At 32.7% G+C, this 14,516-nt stretch overlaps 1 protein-coding gene across 1 annotated transcript in view; it reads right to left on the bottom strand.

Annotated features, from left to right (window-relative positions):
- LOC129794492 (uncharacterized) overlaps positions 1-14,516 on the bottom strand; it is a 76,637-nt gene that overhangs the window by 33,952 nt on the left and 28,169 nt on the right. The gene's annotated exons all lie outside the window — the stretch shown is intronic.

Raw genomic sequence — 14,516 nt, 5'->3', positions numbered from 1 at the left:
TGATCTCTCGCATTGAGGCAAATTGACCCCAAATTAATTCATCCACAGAGAACTGCTGGGTGGAACACAGAATTGCAATAAAGCACCCATGAGAGGAAAAGAAAAACAACTTTTTTTTTCTTCAACTTTGGAGTCACTTTGAGAAAGTCAATGAGCTGCAAAAGACACTACGCTCATACACGGAGAGTTGATCAAAGAGAAAGGTGGAGTTGTGATTTTGGGAGGGCTTCTTATGTTCTGTTTTTGTTGTTGTTGCTGCCAAAAAAAAAAAGCCAATTCATTGAGTGTGTAAATGAGTGTGACGAGTCCGGAAATTGATTTAAATTCAATTGAAGTCAATCAGTATTGAGAAATTACATTGTTGCGAGATGCAACTTCCTATTATGTATGTATAGAAAAGCCCTGTAGCCAAATCGCAAAATATAATCAATTTTCTTTTCTCTCTCCGCATGTTCAACACGGAAATGTAAAACATTAGCTGATTTTTTTCTCTTATTCTACTATTTCTCCTATTCTCTCGTGTTTTGTGTCTCTCAAAAGAGTGTTGAGAAAAAATTAGCATATTATATATTCGCACAGAGATGATTCGATAATGCTCTGAATTTGCAACACAAATCACGTAAGATTTTATTTCTTTTCTCGCAGCTACCAAGCACAATTTTCATGTTTCACCTCTTTTTTTCTTCTTTGCAATTCTCTCTCAAATCTTTTCTTCTTCTTCCACCAGCCACAACATACAATTACATCACTCACTGTTCTACATTAATTCATCCATATTTGGATTAGCACAGATCTCCTTTTTTCTTTTCACACAAGAAGAATCTTTTATCTATCTTTTTCTCAAAACACCTTTTCTTCACAACTCTGTCACAAGATTCTTTTTTTTTTTGCACAATCTGTGATCCTCACGAGGATCATTCAGTAACTTCACATTTTCTCCTTCTTGTTAAAAATTCTTTTTAGCTGTATTTTATTCACTGCAATTGCGGACAATTTCCACGGGAAAATTTTATTACTTTTCGCACAAAAAAAAATGGAAGAAATAAAATGAATGAAACCATTCAACACACACCCAACACGAATCACCTCGAATAAGCAACTAAAACCCGCGACAGAGCGCTATGTTGTTGCCCATGTACATTGAAGTTAAAACTCTCTCCCATGCGAGTGTGTTTTAAACATACGATCGCACAGATCACAATATTTCTGTATATACCACTGCTTCTCCCGCCCGTTTACTCAATGCCTTTTTCATCTATTCCACAGCATGTATGGGGAATATTACACCAAATGGCGTGAAAAATGCACAAATCATCACTTTTGGAGTCAAACCACACTATTGCAAAGAAAACTCATCAATCTCCCCGTGACAGAAAACCCCCACAATTTTCCACGTGATCGCTTTTGGAAAACTTTTTTCCCATCTCCTCTCCCCCCGTGTAGAGAAAGATCAAAAGGTCAAAATAACTCGCGGGTACTTTTGGAGAAATTTTCTTGCTTTTATTTTTTTCTAAATTTCAAAGATCATCGCTAAAGATCAAATTGCCAATAGGGATTGCGCGATTGCGCCGATCTGACAGAAGGGGCAAAGGTAAAGAAATTAAAACATGCAAAATTGTAGATAAAGATTGGATAAAATGATTTTTATTTCCAATTGGATGAATAAAGATCGTGTAAAGATAGTGCAAAGATCAAGCCAAAAATCGTATTGTACAATAAACAAATATTTTGTATTGATTTATTATAAAACAAACATCTTTAGGGGAAGATTGTTCAAATCTGACCTATGGATCAAATTTTTTTTATTATATTTTTGAAATGTGGCAATCACAAATTTATTTAAGGGGGAAGGTTTTGGAAATATATTATTTTTTATTTAAATTAAGTATCACTTAAAATAATTAATAACTTTGAAGTTTTTTCCTAACGTTTGACATTCAATTTTTTAATCTTTGACGTTTGACGTTTATTTTCTAACATTTGACATTTCCTGTCTAAGGCTTAACATTTTTTATTCAATAATAACTCTGAAGTTTCTGTTTTAACGTTTGACGTTTATTCCAAAGTTAAAAATTTGACGTTCAATTTTTTAACCTTGGACATTTCTTATTACACGTTTGACGTTTATTTTCTAACATTTGACATTTCTTGTTTAAACATTTAATATTTTTTATTCAATATAACTCTGACTTTTCATTTTTTAACGTTTGATGTTTATTCCAGAGCTAAAAATTTATTTTCTAACGTTTGATCAATTTTTTAATCTTTGACATTTCTTATTAGATGTTTGACATTTCTACGCAAGGCCTAACACTTATTCAATGAATAATAATAACTCTGATAATTCTTATTTTAACGTTTGACTTATTCTTGATTTAAAGTTTTTTTAGAAAGGAAAAAAAAGGAATTTTTCCGGAAGTTCTTTTTATACCGTAAATACAACCCCTCGAGTATGAAAACCTCAAAAATTATTATTTTTTAAATTCTTGTAGCCTTTTTAGTGAAAATTTTGCAAAACTAAACCTCCGAGCAAGTTTATTTCTTCACTTAATTGTTTAAAGAAAATTTAAAGAAATCATAATCCCGTATTGGAACACTTTCCCCTACTTTACGACATTTTCTTTCAATGATGCATTCTTTCATTTTCTTTTGAAATTCTTTCCCAACAATTAATCCTTTTGAGTATGTATTAAAAAAAAACTTTCTTTCTACCATGTTAATCACAATATCTGATCAACCGATCACCGTCATATATTGGTTATAGAGTACGCTGATCCAATTAAAAATGCCAATCACCTGGAGCCGAGAGTTTGTACCTTTTTTTATGAGTGGGAGGGATGAGAAGAGATTATCTGAGTCACTCGGGCTTATTTTGTTAGGTAATAATCAACATGTGAAACAATGTAATTACATGATTTTCAGCATTTGAACACCAAAATGAGTATGTTTTAGCCTCTCATGGCGCTAAAGTTTCTTCTTTTTCGTACATATTGCCAACATATTTGAAAACAGTTCTTTTTTTGGTGTTACCATCCGCTTAACGGATTCCACGGAGCATCCAATAAATCCGATACTCGCGGGTGCTTCTTCTGTTTGGCCATTCTCCACCGACCATGAAACACCTGAGTGCACTGCTGGGAAATTCTTCAGCCACCAACATTTATTACGAATTTTGTGGGTGTTGCTTTTATTCTTTTTTTATTTTTAAATTCATGATTTATAAGATACTTCTCAGTGGATTCAACTCGTCAACTCTCTTGTCGTCCACGCAATAAATTCCTTCTTTTTTTCTTATTTGTTTAAAAGGTTGTCCGTGATTTTTTCTTCAATAGATTGATGTTTTTTTTTCCATGCAGAGATTCTTTGTTTGATTTTATTTCTTTTTAATGTAATTGAGACAGAGGAAAGAGTGGGCGACAGTGTTTCGCTTGAAAGAAATTACATTTAATTTTTTTTTACCGCTAGAGGGATAATTCAGTGGCGCCATCTGGTATTAAATCCATCTGTCTGTGACATTGGTGGCCAAATTGAGCCCATTAATTATGCAAATTAATTACAAATAAGTGAAAGAGATTAATTTTTAGCCTTATTCTCTAAATCGTTGGACCCAGAAATTTATAAAATTTTATAACCTCATATGGAAATTTCTTATTTTGGTCACAAACACAAATTTTTTGTCATTCGCACGTCTCACGAAAAGAACATAATAATGCAAAATCTTGGTCAACGGCACGCAAATTTATTCAATACTTCCTTCTTCTTTTGGGCAGAAGACTCTCCGGAGGAAAGAAATGAAAATAAAAAATCAGACAAAAATGCCGTGAAATACAAAAGAGCGCGCCAATAACGGATTTCATCGTGTTTTGCTTAAGAAATTTCCAAACATCTCTTAAGGTTTTCACTTTCATTCTGTAAACCACTTTTGCACATAAAATTCCAAAAGGTTTTTTTTTATGCTCTCTTCTCTCAATCAACCTGCAAAGTCGGTCAGTTGCTACATGCAAATTGAATAATTTGATAATGAGGATATTAAGACACGATTAGGCCATCGTCTTTTGCATGGTAGGTACATCGTGCGATGAACAAGTGACCAATTATCTCTGCAAAGATTTATTCTTCTTTTTTTATTCTTCTTCACTTTTGACATTAAAAAAAAGAAGGAAAATTACTTCTTATTGATGTACAGTACATACATAGAAGAAAAGTGAGTCAAGCTGAGGTATTACGTAAGGTCTCTGCATGAATATTTGATTAGGCGCGCGGAGACAGCATCGGAACATCACTACATGATGGTTCATGTGAGAAGTTTATGGTGGAAATTTTGCCGCCTTAAGCAAGAATGGTGGTGTGATGACTTCTCAATGAAGAAACGCGAGGATTTTTTTTTTCTAATTCTTCTTTGAAAATACATTGAACACCTCATTACCACGCACCGTGTTCGCAATGTCAATAAAAAAAAACTATTGTACAAAATTAATTACAATTAGATTCTCTAAATTCCTTTCCCCCTCAATTATTTCCCACATATTGAAACACATTCTTCACGCTCACAAATTATGTATGCTCACCAATTCTTCGGTGGTTTAGTCAAAAGACTTGCGGAGAGACAAATTATTCACGTGTGCTCCTCCTCAATCAAGTCAAACAACTCTACCAGCAGTGATTGAAGTCAAAGTGCGTTTGCATAATGCTTTCATCTTTCTCCCAATATTCGCTCATCACGGGGTGTATACATAACACTAATAAAATGTGAGAGTTTACATAAGTTTTTATGCTTGTGCCATTTGCCGAAGATGACATGGCAAATCAAGAGGTACATATCTGTGCTGAATTTTAGTCTCTGAAACTTTAAGGAGTCCATTTGCTTTTAATGTTTTGATAATTTTAAAGGTATAAACAAAACATTTAAGAAGAGCTTTTAGAATTATTTAATTTTTCACTAGACAATTTAGAAGTAAAATTGTTAAATAAATGCCGAAAAATACAAAAAAAATCACATTCACATAGTATTTTATTTTATTTTAAAATACATAAAGCATATGCTTCAGTGTTTCAAACGAAGTTTTTAAAGCAAGAGATCATTTTAATGATTCTTTTTCATTAAAACGATGTAGTCATTGTACCTTCTTTTTCATTTTCAAATGCGTAATGCATATGCTTCAATGATTCAAAGGAAGTTTTAAGAGCAAGAGAACAACTTAATGGTTTTGTTTTCATTAAAATGACGCACTCTTGTACTTCCTTTTCTTTTTTAAAATGCTTAAAGCATATGCTTTTAGTTCTTCAATCAAAATCTTTTAGACAAGAGATTCCTCATATTTGTTTTGGCTATAAAAGTCACGCACAAATTTAATTTTATTCTTTCTGTAAAATACATCAAGCATATGCATTAGTTGTTCAATAAAGGTTTTGAATAAGTACAAAAAATCCGTTCATTATCTTTTTTTTTTGCATAAAATCCATTTACGTTTTTTTCTTTAATATTCCTGAAGCATATGCTTCTGTGCTTCAAAAGAAGTTTTCATGGCAAGAAGTTTGTGATTTTAATATAAAAACCACTATACCTTTGTACTTTATTTTCTTTTTTAAACCCATAAGGCATATGCTTCAGTGCTTCCAAGATTGAGATTTTACATTAAAATAATCCAAAAAATGCTCCAAAATAGTTTTTATTTAAAATAATTTATCGGAAATTCAATATTAGCAATATTCGATGCATTTTTCTTATGATTCTTTCAATAAATCATTATTTTCCCGCCAGATACTTTCCCCCTAAGTCAAATTAAATATAACTTACATGCAGATGTGGAGCAATTTGCAGTGAAATCTCAAAGCAAATACTGCACTGGGAGAATTTTAAATATAATCAGTGTTTTGAGGACACTTAGTGGGAGATAAATTCCGTCTCTTTGTGTCAATTAAATATTTTGCAAAATATTTTATTTTCTTGCAAAATTTATCAAAAATAAATTTCTCTAATTAAAACTAAATTCAGTGAGCTTCGTAGAAGATAAAAAAAACACAGGAGAATTTCAATGTAGAGAGTCGATATAAAACGAAAGAAAGGCTTCGTTCTTCCATCCCACAGGCCATTGCATTTGTAGCCTATAAAAATTCAATTGATTCTAAGAGAGTTCCCCTTCTATCGCTCTCACCATCTCTCCAAACAATGTTGTACGAGATATAACAGCCATGTGGCAACATAAATACTCGAAATAAAATGTAATGCAGAATTGCTTAACAATTTAAAGGGCTAGAGTTCCCCATATCTCTTTGTATTTGTTCCCAAAAATGGTTTGTAACATTTTACAAGATGAAGAAGAAGTGGAGAATGGGTGATGTTGTATAGAATTGGAAAGAAGAAAAATTGAATAAGACATTCTTTTTTTTCTATAAACTTTAAAATGTTAAGGCAACATATGCATAAAACGCCTCTGAATGGAAATTAACAAGTTCAACGAGTTTCCTCTAAGCAAGTTGATTGAAAAGATCGTCACCCACTCACAGAAGCAGCAGCAAGAAAATTCTGATTTTGAGTGCTCTATAGCTTGTCTGGTAGAACATAGAAAATTACCATCTCATTCTGTTTCGATTGAATCTCACGATAGCCCCAAATTGAACACCTACATTCGAAAAGAGAAAAAAAAGGGGAGAAATTTACAATGAAACTATCGATAAATTTGTTAATTTATTCCACATCGTCTTCCCGCGTTAAAAGTTCTTCATCACAGAGAGTGAAAAGAAATTAATACAAATAACTTATTTTTTAATTTGTTCTGGATGGAGAGAGAGAGAAAAAAGTGGAGTTCAGTGGAATATTCATATCCGGGGCAAGCACAATATCCGCCCATCGTGTACACAAAGCAAAGCGCGCCATTCAATTAAGAATGTTTTATGCCACCAATAAAAATCATTGCTCGCAGGAAGGTGCCGTGGACCAATTTTTTCGGTTCTAGAGATAATTAACTACCCATGCTTAAGAAGAAGAAAAAAAAACGGGAAGTCTGTGAGAGGAAATGCATCCAAATAACCCTAAGAACTCATTAAAAGTTGATTAAAATGTTAATTTTATTATTAAAAATATTTGATCAATTTCCACAAAGCCTGATGAAGGCTTGTGTAGTGGTCGAAGCTAAAGGGGGTCAGTTTCTTTTGAGAGCTGATGAAATTAAATGTTTTTATTTTTCTTCGGGTTTTTCTTAAACTAGTTTTTCCTGTGTTGGCCACATTTAAAGACTTATTATTAAAGTGCAACAAAATCATTTTTCGCCAACTTATTTTCGACGTCATCTTGTGACTTTCCTCAAAACACAAAGGTAGGTTTTTCTCAGAATCTACTGGATGGATTTTGATGGGGTAAAAAGCAAATGAAAGAGGAAGGATTAGCAAAGAATGTACCGGAACAGACTTTTGAATTTTGACTCAGAAGCAAAGAAAAATAGATAAATATTTACATTGACTTTTCTCAACTTCTGAGTCGAAATTTAAAAATCTGCTCCGGTACATTCTTTGCTAATCCTTACTCTTTCATTTGCTTTTTACCCCATCAAAATCCATCCAGTAGATCCTGAGGAAAACCTACCTTTGTGTTTTAGGGAAGTTCTATGGAAAAGTCGGAAAATCTCAAGATGGCGTCGCACCAAAGATGGCGAAAAGGCATTTTCTTACTCTTCAAATATTAAGCTTAGAATGTAGCTATCATCGGAAATCAAATAAGAGAAACGTGTAAATTCTAACAGCTTTCTTTTTCTTTTAAAAGTAAATATTTTGTAGTTTATTTATTTTCTTTTTACATTTTTGAATGAACTCTACGAAAGCAAAATCCGTCATAGGTGACAGATAGTAATAAAAATTTCTGCTGCTTGCTTTCACATAAAGCACAAACAATGTAACTCGATGGGCCTTCAAAATAAATCATAAAAACCCAAAACAATGGGAGGGAAAAATTCCTCAAAATCATGCTCTTAATTCACGCTTGTGCAGGTTTTTTTTGCAACAAGATGGGCCACTAAAATGCAATCACGGGGAAAGTATTCAGAGTATGAAAATTAACCAGCTGATATGCAAAACAACCCGCACAAATTATGCAATTTTAATTCCGCGCGAAAGCCACAAAAATTCGCAGCAAAAGTTTCTCTCATCTACACCCTATAACTGCACAGAGTGTTTGTGTCCAAATATTGCACATCGTTGAACATTTCTCAATTAGGCCCTCTAATTGCCTTTCATCGTGTGTAGGCCCCCAAAATGGGGCGAGATGACAAAGGAAAAAGCTCCGCGTGTATTTTCACAGAGAAACAGTCAGAAAAAATATATAATTGCATTTCAATTTGTACCACAGTGTCATGGTGACAAAAAAGCCCCCCTTCTCGAAATATTTAGTCCATTCACTAAAATGAATTTCTCGTGGGTGGATGACGTGAACAAAAATAATCCACCTCAATTTCTGCATATCTAATTAACAAATATAATTGTAATTGTGCAATCAAATTGGAGTAAATATGGGCACGAATTGGGGGCGGAATATGTATATGGAAAAAAATTATCCAATTTTCTCTTATCAGCATTTTGCACATCTGCCCCAAATGGAGTATTTTTGCACTGAAACTTTGTGCTTTAAATCGCTTTTCCAGCTCGTTTTCGCCTAGTAAAAGTTATCTATATAATAAATAAAGGATTTCCCGTCTGTTTAAATGCATTTCTACACCGTTGGTCCGATCGTGATGTAATTTGGTACAGAGACTACTGATACCAAGCGATTATCACCAACGACATTCATTTTCCCCCCAGAGCTCCCCTTCAGGTAGCCCCCATATAAATTTCATGCTTTTTTTTTTTTACTAATTTTTGAATTTGGCGCCATAAATGTAGTTCAAAAAGCTACCGCTGCTATTTTTTGGTATATTTGGTTGAAGAGAAAATGAGACAGTGCACGTCACTAATACAGTTTTACTTACACTTTTAGTTTTTCGCAATTTTCTCGCGTTTTCCGACAAATTTTCATAGGAAAATCAAGTTTTTGTAATCAGGAAAGGACGCCTCGTCGATTGGCGTCCTCAGTTCAAAACACTCAAAATCCGCGCCAAAAAAAAGTCGTGCAAATTCCGAAAAAAAATTCGGGGAGTTGCACTCCCAAATTTTTACTGAACGTAATATAAGCCCCCCTGAGCCACCCGCCAACTTTTGGCACCCCCAAAAATGAGTTTTTCCCGGAAAAATTATTATTTTTTTTAATTTTTCCGCACAAGTTCCACACAAACATGCGCATGTAGTGGTAAATTCCACACGCACACAATAAAATGCAGAAGGGGACGAAGATATTTTTCCTCATGCCGTCTCGTTTCATTCAAGACTGCGCACTCTAGTGGTCAAAAGCAAAGTGAAAATAATGCATGTTATGTTAAATATGTTGCCAAAGTTTTATTGAAAAATTTCATTACAAAGGTAGCTCATTAAAAGAGACAAAAAAACACAATTCTGACGTCATTTCTAGCATTTTCAAGTAAAGCTTTAAAGGTTTTCAAGCAGAAACCATCAGGAATATAGTAGGTATATCTGTTTGGTGCAAGAGATTTTTATTTATCGAATTATTTAATTTTTTTCACGAATCATCCGAATAATATGAATATGTATTTCATTCAGATAAATAGGTATACCTTTGTAAAAACCGATTAAATTTCCTTCGGCTTGAATTAAGTCCTTTTAGACTTGATATTAGCAGTTCTTTGGTTGTAATTTTTAGGTTTGAATGAAGTACTCTTTAGACTTAAATTTAATACCTTTTGGGTTAGAATTTGGTTACTTTTTAGGCATGAATTTAGTATTGTATGGTTTGAATTAAATAGGTAGGGGTAACTGGGGCAAAATGTTAAATCGCAAGGTTCGGAAAATGGACTGAAAATGCAATTTCCCATTGAGATAGAAAGAAATCGTGTGAGACAAAGTTGTAGGATGGAAAATTTCCTATAAGACAGTTGTCATTATAAAATTAAAATATTTTCTCGGTACATACCAAGGAAAATATATTTCTCAATTAAAATTAACAAATTGCCCCATGTTCCCCTACCATTTAGGCTTGAATTATATATTTATTAGGTTTTAATTTAGCACTTTTTAAACTTAAATTTAGCACTTTTTAAAGCTTTTTTATAACAATTTAGGGTTAATTTAGCAGTTTTTATATTGTAAGTAATTAAGTATTTTTAGGCTTAAATTTAATACCTTTTAGGCTTTAATTAAGCATTTTAAAGTTTAAATAAGGTAGGTGCCTTTCACGCATTAATTTAAACACATTTTAAGTTTGAATTTAAAATTTTTTATGCTTGAATTTAGTATTTTTATGTTTGAATTAAACACCTTTCAGGCTAGAATCTAGTACCTTTAGGGCTTGAATTAAATGATTTTTTAAAAAATTTTCCTCTCAATCTCAACCTCTTATGATTAAAACTTATCTGCCGAATATTTTAATTTATTTTTGTGAATCATCTTCATATTTACGAAGATCCGAATATTCTTATTTATTCTATGCTTTATAGCCTTTAAGATCTTGTTTTTTCGATTCTCTGCAAGATTTCGCATAAATCTATTGTTTCCTCAAATGAAGAATTTTCCAAACAAAGAGAGTAAACTCCTTAAAATATTTCAATTAATTAAAAAACATAGAAAATCATAAAATTTCATTGGAAATTTTCAATATTTTTTATTAATTGAAAAATACAAAATTAAAACATAATTCCAACAGCTCCATCGTGTTATATGTAGCTAAACTACATAGCACAAAGTCTCCACTTAATCGCGAGCTTTTTGCCTGGTATTTTCTTTTGCTTTCAAGCTTCTCAGAACGTGCTTTTCCTCCGCAAAAACTCATTAAATTCGCCTCACACACACGCTTCGGATCACGTTTCTTGAGGCAAGTGGCAATTTTTGTCAAACACCGCAACGATACCCGCCATTAGTCTCGCCCCTCAAAAATTGAGTTAAAATTAACGATCATCGATATATTTTATTGTTTGGGAAATTTGAAAATTTTCTTTTTATTATTTCAACGTCTTTTTTTTTTCATTCATGGAGTTTGTTGTTTTTGTGGCTTTCTTCAGGGTAATGTTTTTTTCTTCGAGGAGTTCTTTCTCATGGTCGCGAGAGTGATATTGCATCACTTTAATGACTTCTTCACTCTCACTCTTCACACATAAAACGCCTACAATGTAACAACGCGAGTCCATCAATGTCTTTTCCAGTCAAGCATTGTGGAAGAAATTCGATACATTTTTCCATGCATTGTAATACAAGAAAAACATACAGAAAAACTTCCCAAGGAAATTACAATGTTTGAAAAAAAAAGAATAAAGATGAAGAATATTCTCTATTGTGTTCTTTTGCATTAAAGTCGTCACACTCCTCCCTTTTGACACCCACCAGTCGCTCTTCAATGGAAGTATTTATTTCTCCGAGTATTTTATTACTCAATAAAAAATTACATTAAATTTTTTTATACTGCACTTTACATCCCTTTTTTGGGGTCATTAATTCCATCGATGAGTGTTTATTTATCGTAAAAATTGCGAATAAGAATAATAATCTACTGGACAAATTGACTAGTTCCCATCGTTTTGCCTAAATTGGATATGTGAATGATTTTCTGAGAATTTTAGGAGATGGAAAGAAGACAAAAAAAAAAACAAAAAGAAACCACAAAAAGAACCAATCTGTGGTCAATCAATGTTAAAAACAACTTTTGATTTCACTGAGCGACACACATTTCGCAGAAAATCAGTAATACAAGCTGTCTTGATTCGTCAAAAAGTTCTATATCTTTGACACGAAGCTTTCATGTTTTTTTTCTTTATTTTAAAGAAAGATAATTGAGGAATTGTGCCACGATGAGTAGCAAAAATTGATAAATTGAGTCTCTTGTAATAAAATTCTCATTAACAACAATTAAGAATTTTTCTTTTCGCATAATTCTTGCAATAAGCATGTCATTGAAGCCTTAGTAATTTTACCCGTAAGATGGCGCTCGAGGGTTTTTTTTCTACGCCAGATGGCGTAATTTTTTAGCACAAATTTCGTGATTTGTTGCCCATCCCAAAATGCACTTCACACAACTTCTCGGACCCACACAGTCGCCCTCATCGTAAATTCAGTGCGTGGGAGTTTTCCGCACCAGATCCTAAACAATATACCCACGAGACCACATTGACACCATGTATGTGTATATTCAACAAATCAATGCTAGAGCAGAAGTTTTGGGGAAACCCCCTACCTTTTAGACGCAAGAGGGACCCCGTGGGCAGGCGGGGGTGGAATTTACAATTTGTACCGCCTCGCAAATCAATCAACACCCACGGGATTTTGGTATCGCACAAACCAAAATGCCACTCACATCCATTCACACCATCTGCAAAATTCTAAACCAACTTTTTGGCCCATTCAAGGAACTTTTAGGAAAATTTGCAATATTAGGAAAATGTCACTTTAAATGCAAATTAACATTTTAACGTGCTAATGTCATTCATTGGGCGTAAACGCCAAATAATTTGAACGTGAGATGAATGACAAAACTCTCAGTCTCTTTCTTAGAAGACGAGATAATGGAGTTCGCTGCGTATTTGCACTAAAAATGCAATATTATTGCATCTATTAGCGCAAAAGTCAATTTTTAATGTCAAATTTTAGGCAATGTGAACCAAAAGTAAACTAAGACAATGCAATCTACATAATTTTTTCTTTCTTTAAAAAATAGTTTAGGATTTTGCAAAGATTTAGCCAAACAAATCCTTTCAACCTTTTTGGATATTAATGTTAAATTACTGTCAGACATGTACACAGAGAAAATTAATTCTGCATTTTAATTTGCAACCACCAACATGGCGTCCTTGTTAAAATCCTGTTTTTCTCTTCTTTTTAAGTAATTTTCCCACTTTTATTTATATAGATTTCTTTTGATTGTTCACGAGCATTTCCACCGAGAAGCTTTGCCTCATTCATTTGGCGTATATTTTTACACAGAGCTGTGAAAGAAAATTCCATCCAGTGTAAACATTTGAGTATTTCGTGCTCTATAATCATATTTTTTTCCTTCTTCTTTTCACGCTCTCTCTCACTTCTTTTTTTTCTGTGTGTATATTTTTTTGCTTTGAGGAAAAATCTCTGTGTTGTCGCTGCTCAAAGTCAAATTGCAATCTGGCGTTGGAAAATGAGCAATGCGAAAACATGATGAAAATGTGGGAGATGAATGGTGGATGCTTAATAGACTCCAACCATTTTGTATGAGAAGAAAAAATTGTGAAAAAAAGTACAAAATTGGCCATTAAAATTGTATTTGTACTGTTTATAGAAGTTCTTTGTGTGTTGAATTTTCTCTCTTGCAAGAGAGAAGGAACTCTGGAAAATATCTTAGGTGAAAGATAATTCCATTTGAGTGAAAATCTATTTTTATTCAATAAATAAAATCAAATTAAATGGAGGAAATTCTTGAGAAAACCTCTGACTCACTTCTCTTTATTTATTGATTCACTTCATCTATATATAAAGATATTGGGAAGAATTGCAGAAAGAGCGATAAAAATATATAAAAATGTCACTAAGAATAATCATAATTGATAAACCAATCATCATTTCAGCACACAGAAGGTGAGAGATTTTTTTATCAATTCATATCACGAATTTATTCCTTATCTCATTAGCAATTTCCTTATCAAAATGATGACCTAATATGTTGGCAAAAATTGCGAAAATAAACCCGGATATACATATGTATAGAACTTCATTCTGGAAGTTTTCCTAAATAATATTTTCCATTAGAACACTTAATTAGAATGCTTGAAATGATCTCATGTGGAAGTTCACAGGACAATTTCTCACTCAGAGAGAAATTCGTATTATATTGCAAGAGTCACTGAAAGTTTCAAAACAATGCCTTTGCCATTTGTTAAAGCATGCGAAAATTTACAAAACCACACTAGAATTTTGGAATTGAATTTTAAAGACAATGCCTAATGAGATCAGAATGTCAAACAAAGTTTGCAAAAAGTTTCTCATTATTTTTCTTTTATTTTAAAAGCAAATATTTATTTTATTTTAGCTTGGAAATTTGCCTGTAAAATCTTCTGGAAAAATTAAGTTAAGAGTACATTGATATTCACGCTATAAAGGAGTCCATTCACTTTTGAATTGCATTGAAAAATTAAGGTGTAAAATAACTGAAGAGATAAATCATAAAAAATAAAGAAAAACCACAAAATCTTTGTTTTCCACTAAGGACCAGTTGGTAAGATCCGAGAAATATTTCCTTTGAAATTCACAAAGCATATGCTTCAGAGCTTTAATCGATTTATTCATTATGAAATATTCTTTAAAGTGATATTGCATAAGTAATTCTTAATACCGTTAACATTTATTTATCATTTTCCATTTAATAGCATAAAGCATATTGTAGCGACACGTACCTTGAAAATATATACGGAACAATTAGTACACCCTGTGAGGAGTAGCGCACCCTTGGCTATGTCCACAGC

This window comes from Lutzomyia longipalpis, chromosome 4, assembly GCF_024334085.1.
Source record: "Lutzomyia longipalpis isolate SR_M1_2022 chromosome 4, ASM2433408v1".
Classification (NCBI taxonomy): Eukaryota; Metazoa; Arthropoda; class Insecta; order Diptera; family Psychodidae; genus Lutzomyia; species Lutzomyia longipalpis.
This window is presented reverse-complemented; position numbering and strand designations above follow the sequence as displayed.